Source organism: Equus quagga, chromosome 3, assembly GCF_021613505.1.
Source record: "Equus quagga isolate Etosha38 chromosome 3, UCLA_HA_Equagga_1.0, whole genome shotgun sequence".
Classification (NCBI taxonomy): Eukaryota; Metazoa; Chordata; class Mammalia; order Perissodactyla; family Equidae; genus Equus; species Equus quagga.
In genome coordinates, this window is record NC_060269.1 from 76,189,708 (window position 1) to 76,210,565 (window position 20,858).

The 20,858-nt window shown below is 39.1% G+C and overlaps 1 pseudogene; it reads left to right on the plus strand.

The window, feature by feature from the left end:
* LOC124236791 (all-trans-retinol dehydrogenase [NAD(+)] ADH7-like) lies at window positions 1-16,427 on the plus strand (annotated as a pseudogene).
* The last annotated feature ends 4,431 nt before the right edge of the window (window positions 16,428-20,858 follow it).

Consider the following 20,858-nt stretch of genomic DNA (forward strand, 5'->3'; position numbering starts at 1 on the left):
ATGTTCATGGGTCCCTTCATCTCTCAGCATGCTACTTTTCTAATTTCTTCACCATTGCTATATGATTATACAGCAGTTAAGTATTGGGTAAATTCTTACAGACAAATCAGCAGCATTTTCTGTTTTATAAATTTGCTCTTGTGAATAAGTGATACACAGCTGACAGTTTTAATTTGAAATTGTAGTATAAGAACCTAGTTTAGTGAAATATCGTGTGAACACAGGTAAAAAGCAAAGCACTGGAAACGGTGTACTTCAGAGCCAGCCGAGCTCTGCTTCTCATGTGCTGTGTGACCACAGATCAATCGTTGAGTCTCTCTGGGCTACCTTTCTCATATATCAAACACATGTGTACACGAGATGATCTCTTAGGATTACAATTCTAGTGCTCAATGAAAACCATCCCGGGTAAATTAGACCATTATATGGAATCTTCTGTCCATATTGATATTATTTGAGGAGTCCTTATTTGTAAAGACATAATTTGGACCCATTATAACTCTCAGCTTTTTCTTAGGTTACTAAATGCAAAGCAGCAGTGCTATGGGAACAGAAGAAACCCTTTTTTATTGAGGAAACAAAAGTTGCCCCATGAAAGGCTAAGGAAGTTTGTATTAAGATAAGGAGCCCTAGAGTACATAAACATAAACTATCACACCTATATTGTACACATCATTTTTGTGAAGTTGGATGCTTAAATAAGGAGATGTTTCCCAAATTTTGGATATTAATTCTCGTACAGATTCTTATTTATTGTTCAGGAGCTAGTCATACTGGATATGAAATTAATGACAACTATTCGTTAAAAAACAATGCTGTTAATCTGCTGTATTCAAACTTTTATATGTTGAATTTTTATTGACACAGTGTCTGATTTTAAAAAATGGTTAATAATCATGATTAATAACTTCTTTTAAAATCTTCTGGGAGTCAGATAGGATTGAGATTACTTTTCCCAAAGAATGGGGAACTCATTTGTGCCCAGATAAACAACTTCCTGGAGTGTTTTCCCTCCACTCCTTTGGGCAGAACCTAAGCATTGGTTGGGACGCCAAGTTGTTGAGTAGGCATCCCTGCTGCTATTTCTTTGACCTTCTCCTGTTACCTGAGTACTGTAGTAACAGTAAGATTTTGCCTCTCACTTTTCTTCTTGCATGCCATTCCCCCCACCTTTCATTAGAAGTCCTAGGACGGCCTAGCTATAAAAAAAGATCTACTTTTGTGCTAGCCACATGGTAACATTTGCAGTCTGGTTCCCTTATAAGGGCATCAATTTACTACAGAAAGGCACTGAGATTTAAAGTATGGCCAGAGGCAGCAATATTGTAAATCCCTTGATGATGGGGCTCTTGTTTGATGGTTGATATTAGGCTCAGAATCTTCTAAGAGTCAACACTGTTATATTAGGCAATCATAGTAGATGATCAATTATAATCTTTTCAAGAGCGAGTTAAAGATTCTTCCAACTCTAAAGTGACCAGTTTGCCGTTTGGTGCAATGTTCTTGTCTTTGAACACAGATTTTGGCTGCAGGAATCTGTTGCATGGATGACCATGTGAGAAAAGGAGCAATGGTGTCTAAGTTTCCAGTGACTGTGGGACATGAAACAACTGGGGTTGTGGAGCGCATTGGAGAAGGAGTCACTACGGTGAAACCAGGCATGCGGATGTCAAGCCACCAGTTTGAGAGAAGCAGTGTTTGATTATCCTATCAAAGGAAACAGCACAACTAGGAATTATTAGAGAGAGCCTTAACACAATTTAGGAGGGTAAGAGCATGAAAGAATGGATTGTACAGTGAGGTTTAGTTTGGCAAAATCTCAACCTTTAGCAAGCAAACTTAATGGTGTTTAAAAATCTTAGAATACTTTTAAGAAATTCTTGCATGTGGCGTGGGCTCAATTCATTTTTATTTCATATTCTAAAATTAGTGGCCAACATCTTATATCATGATGTTTTTCCTTTAGGTGACAAAGTCATCCCTCTTTTTCTGCCTCAGTGTAGAGAATGTGACGCTTACTGAAACCCAGATGGCAAACTTTGCATTAGGAGTAAGTTTCAGTCGTTTTTATTCTAATGCCATTTAAATGGTTTCTGTGCTAATTTTTAAATTGAATTAATTAATGTATGCGTTTGACATATCAAATGGCATTACTGGTTGTGGAGTACCAGGTGATGGAACTAGCGGATTTACAAGCAAGGACAAATAAGTCGATCGCCTCACACACACTAGCACATTTCCTGAGCACACAGCGGGGAATGACTCTTCTGTTGCCAGGACTGATGACATAGCTCCTCCAGAGAAAGTCTGTTTAACTGGCTGTGGGTTTTCCACCCGATATGGGGCCGCTGTTAAAACTGACATGGTAAGAAGCAGAGGGAGCTACTTTCTTCCTTTTTTTTTTTAAAATGATTTTCTTGGAATCCTGAAGATTTTTGGAAAAAAAAAACAACCTCTTGAAAACGTATTTTATTTGCAAGCCATTTCTACACAATACCAAATAAACTGGGAGAAAAATAAAAAATTCATATTAGAAGTTTTATTTCTAAGTAAGTGGGAATAAAATGTCTAGATTTGATTTTACTTCCTTCACACTTCCTCCACATTCAATTTCTAAAATTTGGATTCACGTGTAAAATTAAATTTTTCTTTCACAATATAAATACCAATGCTGGTGTGTTAATTAGCTGGGGCTGCCAGAGCAAAGCACCACAGACTGGGTGGCTTCAACAACAGAAATTTATTGTCTCCCAGTTCTGGAGGCTGGAAGCCCAAAATTAAGGTGTCAACAGGGTTAGTTCCTTCCAAGCGCTGTGAGTGAAGGATATGTTCCAGGCCTCTCTCCTTGACTGTCTTCTCCCCATGCTTCTTCACACTGTCTTTCCTCTGTGCCAGTCTTTGTGTCCAAATTTCCCCTTTTTATAAAGATACCAGTCATGTTGGATCCGGGTGCACCCTAATGGCCTTACTTTAATTTGATTACCTCTGCAAAGATCCTATCTCAAAATAAGGTCACACTGTGAGGTACTGGGAGTTAGGACTTTAACATATAAATTTGGGGGGACACAATTCCACCCATAATAGCTGGTATATAATATGAAAGCATGAATGAGCTTTTAAGAGTGATTATTTGGATTCCACTTACGGTACTCTTATTGAGTCAAAGAAGTAAGTCGAATAACGTACAATTCATAAGGAGTAAAACCACTCCCGTAAGCAATCCAAGCAGTCTGCATACTGTGGTGGTCTCATCCAACTCCAAAGGCTTAAAAAATTATCACTATGTTAGTTAATTCCAAATTTATGTCTTTAACTCTCTGAGCTCCAAATTCTTTTATTCAACTCCCTACCTGACATATCTATTTAGATGGCTCACAGGTATCTCAAACTAAATATGTATAAAACTGAATTCTCAATTATCTTTCTCTCTGCTCCCTAAACATATTTATGCCCACTCCAGTTTTCTTCATTCTTGATCTTTCCTCTCCGCCATCTTATATGCAATCCAGCAGCATGAACTATTGACTCTACCTAAAAGGTATATTTTAAATCTCTCCATTTCCTTCACCTCACTACCATCATCATATCTTGACTAGTCAGATACAATGGCCTCCCTTATGTTGTCCTCATTACTCTTCTTGACCATCTCCAGTAATTCTCCATTTACAAGCCAGAGAAATTTTATAGAACATAAAATGGACCACGTTACTTTTTTGTCAAAAGTCCTGCAGTAGCTTCCATACTGGTAACAATCTCATCCTCTCTCTGTCATCTAGCCATGCTTGCCTCTTCTGCTATCCTAAGACCTGCTGAGCTGTTCCTGCATGAAGACGTTTACACATGCTATTCTGATGGTCTGGAACACTCATCTACTGAGCCCTCATGTGGTTGGTTCCTCAACATCACTCTCCGTTTAACAATCACCTGCCTGCTCAGAGAAGTTTAGTTTTTTTTTCTGTCTATTCCATCTAAGCAGAAGCCTCTTCCCATTATGCAAGTGAACATGATTGCTTCATTAATAGTTTGTGTCCCAAATCTCAAACTCTCATTATATCATTGGTCTTTATTCACCTTCTTTCACCTTTCCACTAAGAGTTTTCTACCAAGATAGGGGTGAAATAAGGGACATTTGATATAGTTTTACGTTAGTATTTGTAATTTTTTTTTCATCGTACTTGATGTATTGCTACCATATTAGTACTTGGCTAATATAATGTTAACCAAGACATTCTCCACTTTTAGGTATAATTTTTTCCTGGAACTATATCTTAAGTCAAATAACTTGAATGAACACGTTTTTCCCTTTGCCTATGGAAAATACATCAAACTTATAATATGAGGGTGTGTTGGGGGTCCCACAAAACCCCCCTTTGGTTCGATGATTCACTAGAAGGACTTACAAAACTCAGGAAAGTTATTATACTCATAGTTATAATTTATTACAGTGAAAGGATACAGATTAACTCCAGCAAAGAAAAAAAGCACATAGTGTGGAGTCCAGGAGAGACCAAATGCAAGCTTCTAGTTGTCCTCTCCCAGTGGTGTCACATGCACAGCACGCAATTCTCTTTGCAACGTGTCACAACACATGTTGTCAACTAGGGGAGCTCACCCAAGTCATGGTATCTGGGTTTCTTTTGGGGAACAGTCACATAAACATGCAGCACCCATATGACTGACCTCAGCTACTAAGACCCCAGCACCATCAGCGGTCAAGCTGATGGCTCAAAGCCCATGCTACAAAAAAAAGAAAATCTCATTGTTTCCATAACATTCCAGAATCATGGGTTACTCCAAAGGCATATCGAATATCAGTATAGATGTCTGCAGTTTTACCTTTAGCTAGAATAGATGCTTTAGTGAGAACATATAATTCAGCTTGTCAAGCCAAAATGGTTAAAAGTAAGTGTGCAGCCTCAATGACCTCAAAAGGGGTTGATATCGCACATCTAGCACAACATTTATCATTTTCATTTTTCGGGTGAGAGCGATCAATAAATCATGAGAAATCAATCTTTGTTAAGGGGGTTTCTTGTAAGTCATCATGAGGGATTATAGGTGATCCATCAAAATCAAACAGTCACGGGGGATCTTTTATGTGGAAGACAGAAGAAGGGTAGCAGGGTTGAGATTGTTATAACAAACAAGAGTGATATGAGCAGCAGTTAGCAAGAGAATTTCATTAGAAGTAAGATGGCTTGCTGACAGGTGTTGGGCATGGTGTAAGTTGAAGAGAGCTTCAACAGCATGAGGTATAAAGATGGTCAAAGAGATCCTATGACTATTTCTTCAGTGATCTTTACCAGAACAGCAATAGCAGGGATAGCCCTAAGGCATGAGGCTAACCTTGGACCACAGCACCTAGTTATTGACTGTAGTAACCTAGAGATTGGTGGCAGCCCACAGGTTTTTGGGTAAGTATTCCCAGGACGTTTCTTTCTTTTTTATATACAAAAACGGAAAAAAGGGTAGCTGATAGTTTGGATGTTGAAGGCCAGGTGGATTTATTAACTGTTCCTTCAAGGTTTCAAAGGCCAAGTCGTCTTGGTTTTCCCAGATAATAGGGTGAGGTGTGGTCGTTTTTGTTTTTGTTTTTGAGGAAGATTAGCCCTGAGCTAACTGCTGCCAATCCTCCTCTTTTTGCTGAGGAAGACTGGCCCTGAGCTAACATCTGTGCCCATCTTCCTCTACTTTATATGTGGGATGCCTGCCACAGCATGGCTTGCCAAGTGGTGCCATGTCTGCACCCAGGATCTGAACCGGTGAACCCTGGGCCACCAAAGCGGAATGTGCGAACTTGACTGCTGCACCACCAGGCCAGCCTGGTGTAGTCATTTTTAATAGGCATATGGGGCCAGGCCATTAAGGAGAAGTTGGGAATCCAATTGTGACAATAACAAGCTAACGCAATAAAATCCCATAATTGATCTTTGGTTTTAGGTTTTGAGAAGCTTAAGATGCTATGAAGCCTACCAAGATCTAGGTATAAAATTTGTTCTGAGATTAAATGTCCTAAATATTGGACTTGAACAAATTGCAACTTTTCTTTTGAGACCTTGTGTCCCTTAGTGGCTAAGAGTTTTAAGAGGTGAATACTGTCTTCTTGTGAGGAAGCTCTGGAGGGTGAGCAGAGAAGTAAATCACCGAAGTATTGTAGTAAGGTGGAGCCTCCAGAAAATTCTGTATTATCTAGGTTAGCTTTTAAAATTTGTGATGTGTATGGTGATGGATTGTAATTAGTCTTTGGGTGGTGAACATGCTTTAATCTACACAGAAATCGAAATTTAATGATGCACTTCTGAAATTTATATAGTGTTACAAACCAATGTTACTGCAATAAAAAAAGAGAAGAGCCTGAGTATCTCTGAAAATTAAACATGACAGCATGTTTTCAATAATAAAAAAATAAATAAATAAAAATAAAATAAAATGTATGAGAAGTAAGAAGGACTTTCAGTAAAACCCTGGGGCATTACTCTCCAGGTAGATTGTTGTCCTTCCCAGGTAAAGGCAAAAAGATACTGGCCAGCCTTATCAACTGGAACACTAAAGCATGCACTGCATAAATCAATCATGGTGAGATATGGATGCTAATAATGTATGGGAATTAGGAACAACAGGATGGTGAGGAATAATAATGTTATGTACTGTTTAGAGATCTTGGACAAATCTCCATTTTCAACCATCAGGTTTTCTTACAGGTAAAATAAGGGTATCACAAGGACTAGTGCAAGAGAGAATTCATCCCTGTGCTTTATAGTCTCTATGAGGGGTCTGATGCCCTGTAAACTCCTTTGTTTACAGGGTATTGATTAATTCTAGGGAGATTTTTTTGAGGGATAAATTTGGATATTAATGGAGGGAGATGGCACTATGAATTCCGGCTTATGTTCATGGAGGATTTTTCCATAGAGTAGAGGACACTAAATTTAATAATGGAGATGAGTCTAAAGTTTCATTTTTCCCTGTTTTTTCAAGTACATATGAAAGAAAAAGGTTTGGGATTTTCTTGGGATTAGACTCAAGGGATTTAAGTTCAAGGATTCAAACTTGAGTTATTTCTCCCTTTCAGGAGAAAGAAATGGCAGCATGATATTTTTCTAGTAAATCTCATCCCAATAAGTAGACAGCAGCTGATTCACTGAGGAGAAAAAGATGTTTTTCTAGCAAAGGTCCTAATCAAAAGGGCATAGGTTTAGAAATAGGGACATGTTCTGGCTTATTTGAGACCCTCATTATTTGAATAAATATGTTACTCCAAGGAAGAAACTGTTTAATTGTAGTGGGGTTGAGCACTGATGGAGTAGCTCCTGTCAACTATCATTGTACGAGATGTATCTCTAATCTGGAGAGTAGCTTTCCCCAGCCCATTTAATGGTAGAATGGGAAAAAGTCCATCTTCTTCCTTGGAGGCCCATCATTGGGATGAGTCTGACTCTTGGCTCTTGGAAAGCTGTAGTCGTCTAGACCTTTTTCCTTGTAGCGGTCCCTTTTCCAATGGCCAGGCTTTTACAATAATGACAGAGTCTAGTAAGGAGCCTTTGCTTGGGAGAGTCCATCTGTTGAAGTTGAAGATTTAAGATTTTATTTGCCCTTCTTTTGGAATTATCTTCTATGGTGCAGACGTTGATTAGCTGGGTTGAAGACATCAGGGTGGACATTGTTTCCTATTCTATGTGGGTTCTCTTGACTAACGGAGATAGATCTCTGTTTAAATGTTTATAAACATTGAATTGAAGGCGACACTGCTGGAGTTAATGTCTACAGGAATTTCCGTTAAAATTCCTGTATTTTCCTTGAAATTCCTGAAATTCCAGAATTTCCTTTAAAAACAATTTGAAGTCTTCTGTAGTAACCATGAACAGATTGTGGGGACCTGGAATTGGCCACGCCAAGATATGTCTCTTTGGCATCAGGATTATTTGAGGCTCATTGCTTTTGATAAACTGGGACAGGCAAGGAGGCTCTGAGGAATGGAACTTGCCCTTTGTTAGGACACGTTTACATTTGTAAGGTAAATCTCTATCTGTAAAAGTTGCCTCCCTCTCTGTACCAGGAAGAAGAAAGGAGATGACCTTCTCTCTAAAAACTCTTAATCAATACCAAAGGCAAGGACTTAAATCTGCATTTTATTGTGCTAGTCTGGTAACCTCCTGTAACTGACTTCCCTCCCCCTCCCAACGTTGGCATCTCCTTAAAGATTAAGCATCTTTCTTTAGGCTGGGAACCGATTGCAGCGCTCATCTGTGACCCCTCCCAGCCCGAGGCAACACACCTGCCACCCTGCGGCGCTCACTGAGACAGCAGACCTATCTGCCGTTTCCATCAAGCGCTGTGCTGACAGAGCAGCCTCGTGACTATTGTAAAAGGGATTTTTCAGTCACATGTGAAACACCCCGTTTGGGGGCTATATAACCACTATGTGCACCCCACTTCTTCGGTGCCCTTTCTTCCTTCGGGAAGAAAGGCCCCGGGCCATGGTTCCTCATAAAGCTTTGTTTAATTTTCTCTTGCTATTCTGTCTCATGTGAATTTAATTCGTTCTCCGGCCAGACGAACCCCCATTTGGGGAGAGGACATGTCCTCCTCCCCTACAAGATTCATCAGGCTTTGGGTGCATGCTTGAATTTTATTCCAGTCTACTGCCGTAGGGAGAGCCCTCGGGATGGCAAGAAGCAGCGTTTGGCTATGGAACGAGCTTGCTCATATGAAAGAGCTGGTGGTTGACTTACTTGGAATTCTAAAAATTGTTCAGGACTTTCCCAATTAGCAGTTTTCATCTAATGCTGGGCTTGACCTTCTCCAACAGGCATGTGGATTAATTCTGGGAAGCAAGGTGGATAAGTTTGAATCACAATATTGAATTCTTCAACAAATCTATGAGGATCATCAATTACCTTGGAAAATTCTTTTACTATAGCTCTAAATTCAGGTTTGTTCTATGGGATGTAAGCAATTACCGGTTTAGTAGGATCCTCAGAAGGCCTAATTTTAAAAGAGAGAGATTTAACAGGCTCAGCTGGTAAGGTTTCAGCACTAGAGAAGAAAGGGAGTTCAGACAAAGGAAGGGGTTTAGAAGAGGGCAAATGTGGCTGTAGAGGAGGTGGGGCAGTGGGGTTAGGGGAAACAGCCAACCTTGCTGAGGAAGAGCCCTCAGGTGCTTTTTTATCTCCTTTCTGTTGTTTATTTCCTTCAGTTAACTTAGAAATAGTATTCTGTAAAGAGGCAATTTTAGAATCTTGAATATGTTTAGAAGCCTCTAGGTACCAATTAAAATACCTATTTAGGGGCTGGCCCGTGGCCGAGTGGTTCAAGTTCCACACGCTTCACTTCAGCGGCCTGGGGTTTGCGGGTTCAGATCCTGGACGCAGACCTACTCTACTCATCAGCCACACTGTGGAGGCACCCCACGTAGAAAATAGAAGAAAACTGGCACAGGTGTTAGCTCAGGGACAATCTTCCTCAAGCCAAAAAGAGGAATATTGGCAACAGACATTAGCTCAGAGCCAATCTTCCTCATCTTTTTGACAAGTCCAAGCAGTAAGTTTCTTGGCTTAAGGATGGGGAGAGATTCTTGGCGAATGTTCATTAGCCAAGGGATATATTTCAGTCTTCTGTAATCAGGCATTTATGAGAACAAATAATCTCTCAGTCCTTATGTTTTGTTTTCCTGAGGGTACAGGTATTAGATTTTCCATTTTATGTCCCACAGGTTCCATTTTAGATTGAATTCTTTCACAATTACGCACAGGTCTGCCAGACCAAAGTTAAGTATCACATCACACCACGCTCATGTGACTAGAATGCAGGTAGTCAACCATCTAGGCAAACTTTTTAAATGTTATCTACCTTATATATGTGGATTTCTTGGCAAAGGTGCTTCCATCTCTTGAACTTTAATGAGCCAAATAGCACAAAGTGACTCCCTAAGCAGAGATAAGGAGGGGTATCGGGGGAAAAGGGATTATTCCCAATTTGGCAGTTTCTTCCCCCAAATCCATAATGTATCCAACATCTCACTCTTTACACGTGACCTTTGTTTTCTCATATCTGAATTTCCTTAAAATAGGAGCCTTCAACTTTCTAAAATATGCCTCCATTGTGGCAGCACCAGACCTCCATTTAGGTCTGAGAAACAGGTCCAGAGCTCCTGGAATTAGAAAGCCCCAGCCTGGCGTAGGATAAGGAGACTTGGAAATATGGGACAAAGTCAATCTTGCTTACAATTGAGTAGAAGATTCAATTTGCTTTAATGCTCTTGGTAATTTAAGAATAAGTAGCCTTTAATTTACCATTGTTGTCACACCCCTTTCCTCATGTAACTTAGAGTTATTCTATAGCAACAAATGGCACTCTAAGTTGTATGTTCACAGACCCAATATGTGGGATTGGATATATTATTAGGGCATGTTGATTTCCAGATGATACTTTGATGAACATTGATCTCTGAAAAATGCCAACATCTACTGCCACAATCTAGCAAATATTCAAAAAACTATTAATGAATAACCAGATGGGTGAGTGACCAGAAAATGTGGGTTAGTCTCAGAGATGCTGCCAACAAAAGGAACTCCATTGTCCCACATTTAAGTATTTTGGTTAATTTTCATACTAAACTTAAAAAAAAAACTAGGTTAATTGATTTAGTATGGTTAATTCAACTTATCTTAGTTCAAATGATTTTTCAAGGCTTATGCAAAGTGGTGATATTGGTCGGAAAATATCACAGGAATTTCCCCCTGTGTTTTGTCCATGGTACACTGAAAATGCTGTGAACAATGACCACATTAATTTCTGCTTTCTGCAGTAAAGGGAAAATGTATGGAAGAATTAAGTTAAGACTAGAGTTGTGTTAAGAATTTTTTAAAGCAAGCAGAAAACAAAAGGCATGTGGGCCTAATTTAACATCATGACTTGGAATCTGAACTAATTACTGGAACTGTGATGGTATATAGTGCATTTCTGAACCCAGGAGATATTAAGAAAAATAAGAAATAATCTCCTTCATTTTAAACTCAGATTGATGCCCTTGGATCCTGCCATATGAACTATGGGACCAGCGTGGTGGTAGGTGCTCCTCCATCAGCCAAGATGTTCACCTACGACCTCAGGCTGCTCTTCATGGGTCACACATGGAAGGGATGCATTTTTGGAGGTGAGGATGGCAGACCCTCTGGCCTGGGGGTGATGGCTTTAACTCTGTTTCTTTGGCAAGTGAGAGAAGCCTGTTTTCTCATCATATCTCCCTTAAAGGTTCTTCTTCCAAGGATGGGTCTGAAGTAATCTAAAATGAGACTGTGACCACGATGCAAAAGATAGTTACCTACTCTTCACCTTGATTTAGGGCTAATATTGATGGGTGTATTTTTAATATTAGGATCTGGAAATCAACTTCCCCAAAGGCCTGAATGAGAGACATTAGCAATGTCTCTATTGGAATGATTTTATGGGACAGGAAGTTCTGATTTAATCCGTTATTTTCAATATACACAAGAACATATGAAAAATAGAATTGCTTCAATTCACAATAGCATCAGAAAAAAATTGTGGACCCAAAGCCAAAATAAACAAAAGGAATTGTCACGTTTTATAGTTGAGATTCACACCAGAGTGACTGACACAGACAATGGTCAATTATCAGTCCTGATCTTACATGAACTATCAGCAGAATTTGATACAGCTGGCGGCTCCCTTTTTCTCAAATACTGTGTTCACTTGGCTTCTAAATATTTTCTCCTCCTCTCCCTCCTTTTCCCTCACTGGTCACTCCTTCCAGGAATCTTTTCTGGATCTTCCACGTCCCTCAAACCTCTAGCTTTGGTGTGCCCTAGGGCTCAGTTCTCACATCTCTTCTTATTTACATTTACAATACTTCCAAGGTGATCTCCTCTGGTATCATGGATTTAAATACACCCTATTCATCACACTTCAGATTACATCTTGAGCCTAGACCCTACTTAAGCTACAGACTCATATACCCATATAGACATGCAAATTTAACTTTGCCTGAAACCACCCCTGATTCCACCATCTCCTCCCATCTCAATAAATGACAGTTCCGTCATTCCTGTTGCTCAGGCCTGGAACTCTGGATTACATGCTTTCTCTCATACAATGAATGTTTCAGCAAATCCTGTTGGCTCTATCTTCAGAATATATCCAGGATCTGACCCTTTCTCACCAGCACCATCACTTGTCCAAACTCCCGTCATCTCCTTCCTGCATGATGGTAACCTTTTAAATGGTCTCCCTGCTTTTGCCCTTTGCTCCCATATAGAGTATTCCCCACAGAGCAGCCAGAGTGAGACCCCCTAAAAGGGAAATCAGATCAGGTCACTTCTCTCTCAAAACCCTCTCAATGGTTTCCTTTCTCACTCAGAATAAAATCCTCAAACATGCCCTGGCTGTAAGGCCCCGCAGCTACTTCCTTCTGTTGCCACCCTGCCTCCTCCCTGCACGGGCTTGCCTGCACTCCACCTAAATACCTTTGCATTTACTCTGCCCTCTCTCTGGCATATTCTTTCCCAAGATTTCTGGCTAGCTCATTTCCTTTATGTTTTGGTTCAGATGCCACCTTATTAGGCAAGCCTTCTCTGAGGTGTATAAAATAGCATTCCTTCCTCGCCTCCTTCCAGGGCCCCACCCCAGTCCTCTGGCACTACCTAGCCTCTTACTCTGCTTGCCTTTTCTCTTATGTGCTCGTCTCTGTGTTGACTGATTTGTTTATTGTCAGTCTCTCTGCACTAAAATGAGAGGATTCTCACGCTTCCTGAGCACAGGGACTGGGGATGTTTTGCCTCTGTTATAGTCCCAGCTTCTGGAAGGGTGCTTGGTCCTTCATGCGTACTCAAAGATATTTATTGAATAACTGAATTTTACTTCTAACAGTACTGAATAACCCATAATATCCCCATGTCCCACAAATAGTCAAAGTGAGGAGGCTCAGCTTATATCTCTTATTATTTGTTCCTCCATTTAAGGCTTATTTCCTCTAAGGAGCCTTCTCTAAAGAGCCTCATTCATATCAACCAGCCAGGTAATGTTATGGAAAGAGTGATGAGGATTTTTAGGCTGCTTAATTTTAAAATGGCTTATGATGAGGATTTTTAGGCTGGTTAGTTTTAAAACTACAGATGAGATTCAGGCTCCAAGGAGTGGAATTTGTTTGCCCCTTTGTTGGGAAACATTTACATTTCTAAGGGAAACCTCTATCTGTGAAGATGCCTCCCTCTCTGTGCCAGGAAGAAGGGGGGATGGTCTTATCTCTAGAAGCTCTTGGTCAATGCCAGAGGCAAGAACTTAAGTTGGTTACTGTCTGGCAACCTCATGTAACTGACCCTCCCCCCCCACAAATCCTCCTTTGTCTTTAGCCGAGGATAAAATTCAAGCGGTGACTTCTGCCATTTACTCAATCCGGTTTGATTCTTACCTACCATTTTAACTTTTTTACATATTCTTTGTCTTGTAAAGAGATAACTCACATACCTATGCCTTAAATTTAGCTCTAACCCTCAACTGGGGCAGCAGCAGGAGCTCTGACTGCCCGTGGGTCCTGTCCCCACGCACCAGCTCTGCCTGCCCATGGGCTCTGTCCCCATGCCAGCGGGGGCAGCAGAAGCGGCGGCAGCAGAAGCTCTGACTGCCCATGGGTCCTGTCCCCATGCTATTCCACACTATTCTCTAAATAAAAGAGCACTACTGCCAGATCTTGAGAGTCTAAGAAATCTTTCTTTCGACTCCTCGGCTCACCGACCCCGCATCAAAGAGAACAAGCTTTAGCCTCATGTTGACCCTTGTTTGTGTCATTGGTGACCTTGACAAAAGCTGTAACAGCAGAGTGCTGAGTGGGCTCAAGACAGAATGGGTATGAAAGGAACTGAAAAGGGAAACAGTGAGTCGGAGACAATTCCTTCTGTAAAGAAGGTTTTATGTAAAAGGAGAAGAGATATGGGGCAGCTAAAAGGAAATGAAGGGGTCGAGAAAGATTTGTGGGATTTTTTTGCCTTTGTTTTTTTAAGATGGGAGAAATAAAGCTTATTTGTGTGCTGTTGAGAATAGTCCAATGTGGGTAAAAGGTAATAACGTAGGAGAGAGAGGAGCAAATATAAGATAATAAAATATAAAGATTATTTAGTAAAGTCTAAAGAGAAAATGTGTGCTTATTTACAGGTTGGAAAAGCAGAGATGATGTTCCAAAACTAGTGACTGATTTCCTGGCAGAGAAATTTGACCTGGACCAGTTGATAACCCGTGTTTTACATTTTAAAAAAATCAAGGAAGGATTTGAATTGCTTTATTCAGGCCAAAGATATCTCCTTTTTAATGATGATCTTGTCTCCTCCCCACAGGCTACTTTTAAAATTTGATATTTATAAATGTACCTGTTTCCTTCATATCTTATTTCTGACTATTTAATCTAGCAAGTTTGATATAGCTGATTACTTCTGCCTCGTAGACTTAGTATATCATTGTCTATATTAACCATTTTAAAAAGTCCTCTGGACTTTTGCACTGGATTGATTTCATCTTGGCTATTTTTATTTCATTATAAAGATGCTCACTTCAAGTAATGCCACAAAACCTCCTTACTTCAGTTTCTCAAGTGCTATTTCAAATGTACTTTCTTCTGATCCTTGCAGGCAAGGTATTATTTTTGTTACCATTCTTAGTTGAAGAAACTAGTGTCGTGAGAAGCAAATAAATAACTCGCTATACCTTGTAAGCGCAGCAGGAGGATGCAAGCTCAATGCAAACACTGTGCTCCTTTCCCCACCCTGGAATTCCTCTGACAGAGCTGGCAAGCTCCAGGTAAACCTGGATGCTCTTGTCAGTACTCTTGTTGCGTCTGAGGGTTGAGCAAGGGTAGGAATTCACGCAAATGTCAGCTATGGTGTTTGCCTCTGGGTGTCTGGGACAGCAGTCAGAGAGCCTGCCTGCCGGATGAAATGGGGTTTCTTTCCCTGGGTCTGTAAATATTTACTGAGAAGCCACTATGTGCTATGGATTTGGGTTTCATTAGCAAAATGCAACTGCACATGAATCTGAGATCCAAATTCTCACTGAGTTTTCGCCTGAGTGATTCTGCAATGTTGTGTCTTGTCTCTACATCTGATCTAGACCACGGAGTCATTGTATTATGAACATATGTTTAAATTCTTTCTAAGCAAGAAAAAAATGGGCTAAACTGTCAGAACCCCCCCAGACAAGTTTACTCAGTTAAGCAAAACTAATAGCTTAGTATGGCCAGCTTGAAAAATAGCTACTCATTGTGGACCAAAGAAACATAAATTCCTCTCTCAGGAATTTTGCTTCAACTATCACCTTAATGCAGTGACTTCCAAATTGACATTTACAAACCTAAGCTCTTTAATTTCCATCTACTTCCTGCATAGTTCCACTTGCATGTCCCACTTGCATCAACTTCAACCCAAAATAATTCTTTCACTAGTATGTCTTATCTCAGCAAACAATGCCACTTATTCTTCTTTTACAAACTAGAAGCCATAGCATCACATTTGACTTCTTCTTCACTCCTGCCTACCACGTACAAACTGATGCTAAACCCCAATGATGCAACCTCATTTCTCCTCCAACATCCCTCCCTCTCCTTGCCCATGATAGTTACCTTAGTTCTGTCTAATCATCTCTCACTAGGACATGTTGACACAGCAGCGTGATAATAGGTTTCCTGCTTTCTGTATTCTACCATACTAGCCAGGCTTTCTCTAAGCTGCAGAAACTCAAGTTGCTCCAAAATGTCAATGCCTCAGCATGGTTTTGAAAGCCTTTGCTATTGGACCACAATCTATTTTCATTTATTAAGGTATCCAGGCATGTGCAACTAAGAATTTAGTACGGACTCTACTGCAGCCTCTGTGCTGGGCTCTGGGGCTAAAGTGAGGGAGTAGGTCTTATCTACTTTTACAGTCTCCTATGCATCCAGAAGTCTAAACACACTGGATTAGCCTTCCTTTTCCACTCTCCTAGTCTTCTTTATACTTTCTCCTTGGCCTGAAAATCCCTTTCCTGTTGTCAGCCTGTTGCAATTGGAGTGATGCTTCAAGAATCAGTTTAGATTCCCTTATCACAGAGCCGCAAGAAATAAAATTAACTGGTGAGGACCTCTGGCACAGAAGAATTTCCAGTAGCAGAATTTCCCTGAAGTTTGCCATAACAGATAGGAAGGACAATTACTTCAACTGTTCTTGTTTTACATTTCAGCATTCAAACCGCCCTGACGTTTCGAGATTCGAAGTGGCAGGAGATCCGTGTTATGTGGTAGTGACCTGGGCTTCCCTTTCCACACTTTCCTCCACTGTGGACTGCGGCTCTGTTTCACAAATACAAGCAGAAGTAGAGGATTTGGTGAAGAGATATAATCTTTATGAAATATATATATAGTTTTTTGAGGAATATTAGCCCTGAGCTAACTACTGCCAATCCTCCACCTTTTGCTGAGGAAGACTCGCCCTGAGCTAACATCTGTGCCCACCTTCCTCTACTTTATATGTGGGATGCCTACCACAGCATGACGTGCCAAGCGGTGCCACGTCCGCACCCAGGATACGAACCAGTGAACCCCGGGCCGCCCAGAAGTGGACCGTCCACCACGGGCCAGCCCTGAAATAAATATTTAGAGTCTTACAAGCACCTGAGAATTAGCCGGGGCTTTGGTCAACAACATTAAAATTTAAAATTTACATTTTATTTGGCTGTAGTTACATATCTTGAAAAAAAATATGCTTGGATTTTTATGTTGGAATAGAGCTTTTTTAAAAGGAGTTTTAACCAGCTGCCACCACTTAGAGCAGATTTAGCACGTAAATATATGGTATTTCCTAAAGTAATATTCATTTTACAGATGGCCTTTAACACATTGGAACTGTTTTTTAAAATTCAAATGTAAATATTTTTTAAAAACACTTGTCGTAGATTAACTTGCATTAGATTTTGAAATCGGCCCATTGTGTGATACAAGTTACTTGATTAGATTAGAAAAGAAATAGGGAGATTTAAGGGAAAGGCACATTTGTCAATGATTAACTTTACGAATCATCATTATATAACTGAGAGAAATGGAAGAAGCGTACCTATAAGCGTGTATGAGACTATTTGCCAGCACATATTAATATTTCAGGAAATATGCCTTTTTATACTACTTAGATATAAAAGTGCAGCTGGAATCACCTTGTAATTTGTATCCTGGTGTTCAGGTCAATAAAGTAGAACCATTAGTCCCTAAGTCCTTATTTACTTAGTAATGACTCCACTTAAAAAATGTTTTAGATTTGGTCCAACTGCACTGGCATATCTGTGTGTATATAATACATTAAAAATTCTAAATAAAATTTAAATATTTTACAAAATATTTTGTAGTGATATATTTTCTTTCAAGAGGGCAGGTTTATTTTGTTATTGAGCTTTTATTAGCTGTGGATAAAACATTAAAGCACATGAAAACGTAAAACACTTTATAAGAAAAATAAGTAAGGTAGACATAGCAAAAATTGAGGGTTTCCATTTAAGGATGTCATGTAGCTTAGACAGTCCTGCCTAGGTAGATTGCAAAATGTCCCGGTAAATATGAGCCACGTTACACAATGAATATTTCCCAATGAAAGTGACTTCAGCCCAAAGGTCAAAAGCTTTCTTTTGTTTTACCAGTTTGTTGATCTAGGCTCAATCGAGGTTTAAAAAAAACACCACAGCTGAAACACCTGAAAAGGATATGGAGCTGGTCTGTGAAGTACCTGCATCAGCAGCCAAGAGCAGCTATGGCAGTTCTCAAAGTCTTGATAAATCATCATGGCTTATAAAGATGTACACTCTACACCTAAGAATCATTTGAGACATTTCCCTCATCCATTAGACATGTCTATAGTTAGGACACTAGGACCTAATTGATAAAGGAAAACTGTCCCCAAAAAAGTGTTTTTAACCAGAAAAATATGGAAAACAAAAAAACAAATTAATGCTTATGTCTCTTATCTCAAATTTAAACAACATATTAAATAAGGATATCTAAAGTTGTATATGAATATAGTTACATCAAAAGAAATAAATTCAAGAAGGAATAAACATTTATATTCTCAGATCACAGTTTTTGAAATGAACTCCACTTTATGCCTAGAGCTTCCGTAAATTATATTTTTACAAATGATACATGTTACGATTTTACATATTTAATATTCATTATGAAACTTTGTGGAATAATTTCTCACTTCTGAGCTTGTCATTGGCCAAATAGTGAACAGAAAGGCCTCCTACTATCTTGCCAGGAAAACTTACTTAGGAATAGTTTTTTATCTTTTCTCCACTGTATGTTCTTGGCACCTTTGTTGAAGATGAGCTGTCTGTAATGTGTGGTTTTACTTCTGGGCTTTCAGTTCTGTTCCATTGATCTGTGTGCCTGTTTTTGTACCAGTACCATGCTGTTTTCATTACTATAGCTTTATAGTACATTTTGAAGTCAGGGATTGTGATACCTCCAGCTTTGTTCTTTTTTCTCAGGATTGTATTAGCAATTCGGGGTCTTTTGTTGCCCCATATGAGTTTTAGGATTCTTTGTTCTATTTCCATGAAGAATGTCATTGGGAGTCTGATAGGGATTGCATTGAATCTATAGATGTCTTTGGGTAGTATGGACATTTTAACTGTGTTTATTCTTCCAAACCATGTGCATGGAATCTCTTTCCATCTCCTTATGTCATTATCAATTTCTTTCAGTAATGTCTTATAGTTTTCATTGTATAAGTCCTTCACCTCCTTGGTTAAATTTATTCATAAATATTTTATTCTTTTTGTTGTGATTGTAAATTGAATTGTATTCTTGAGTTCTCTTTCTATAAGTTCATTATTAGAGTATAGAAATGTAACTGATTTTTGTAAGTTGATTTTGTACGCTACAACTTTACTGTAGTTGTTAATTATTTCTATTACTTTTCCAATGAATTCTTTAAGGTTTTCTATATATAAGATCATGTTGTCTGCAAACAGCAACCGTTTCACTTCTTCACTCCCTATTTGGATTCCTTTCTCTTGCCTAATTTCTCTGGCTAAGAACTCCAGTACTATGTTGAATAAGAGTGGTGATAGTGGGCCTCCTTGTCTTGTTCCTGTTCTCAAAGGGATGGCACTCAGTTTTTGCCCATTGAGTATGATGTTGGCTGTGGGTTTGTCATATATGGCCTTTATTATGTTGAGGTAATTTCCTTCTATTCCCATTTTGTTAAGAGTTTTTATTGTAAAAAAAATAAATGGCTGTCGTATCCTATCAAATGCTTTCTCTGCATCTATTGAGATGATCATGTGGTTTTTATTCCTCATTTGGTTAATGTGGTGTATCACGTTGATTGATTTGTGGATGTTGAACCATCCCTGTGTCCCTGGTATAAATCCCACTTGATCATGATGTACAATCTTTTTGATGTATTGCTGTATTCGGGTTGCCAACATTTTGTTGAGGATTTTTGCTTCTATGTTCATAAGCAATATCGGCCTATCGTTTTCTTTTTTTGTGTTGTCCTAGTCAGGCTTTGGTATCAGAGTGATGTTGGCCTCGTAGAGTGTGTTAGGAAGTGTTCCATCTTCCCTAATTTTTGGGAGTAGCTTTAGAAGGATAGGTGTTAAATCCTCTCTGAAAGTTTGGTAGAATTCTCCAGGGAAGCTGTCTGGCCCTGGGCTTTTAGTTTTTGGGATGCTTTTGATTACTGTTTCAATCTTTTTACTTGTGATTGGTCTATTGAGATTCTGTATTTCTTCTTGATTCAGCTTTGAGAGGTTGTAAGAGTCTAAGAATTTATCCATTTCCTCTAGATTGTCCATTTTGTTGGCATACAGCTTTTCATAATATTGTCTTATAATCCATTGTATTTCTGTGGTATCCATTGTTACTTCTCCTCTTCCAATTCTAATTTTATTTATCTGAGCTTTCTCTCTTTTTTTTCTTTGTAAGCCTGGCTAGGGGTTTGTCAATTTTGTTTATCTTCTCAAAGAACCAGCTTTGTTTCATTGATCTTTTCTATTACCTTTTTTGTTTCAATAGCATTTATTTCTGCTCTGATTTTTATTATTTCTCTCCTTCTGCTGATTTTGGGCTTTGTTTGTTCTTTTGCTAATTCAGTTAGGTATAGTTTGAGATGGCCTATCTGGATTTTTTCTTGTTTGTTAAGGTGAGCCTGTATTGCAATGAATTTTCCTCTTTATATGGCTTTTGCTGCATCCCATATGAGTTGGTATGGTATATTTTCATTTGTCTACAGACATTTTTTGATTTCTCCTTTAATTTTTTCAATGATCCATTGCTTGTTCAATAGCGTGTTGTTTAGTCTCCATATCTTTGCCCCTTTCTCAGATTTTTCCTTCCAATTAATTTCTAGCTTCATGGCATTGTGATCAGAAAAGATGCTTGTTATTATTTCAATCATCTTAAATGTATTGAGGCTTTCCTTGTTTCCCAACATATAGTCTATCCTTGAGAATGTTCCATGCGCACTTGAGAAGAATGTCTGTTCTGTTTTTGGATGAAGTGTTCTATATATGTCTATTAAGTTCAACTGGTCTAGCTTTTCATTTAATTCCACTGTTTCCTTGTTGATTTTCTGTCTGAATGATCTATCCATTGATGTGAGTGGAGTGTTGAGGTCCCCTACTATTATTGTGTTATTATTAATATCTTCTTTTAGGTTTGTTAATAGTTGTTTTACATACTTTGGTGCTTCTGTGTTGGTACATAGATATTTATAAGGGTTATATCTTCTTTGTGGAGTGTCCCTTTAATTATTATATACTGCCTTTCTTTGTCTCTCTTTACCTGCCTTATCTTGAGGTCTACTTTGTCTGATATGAGTATTGCAACA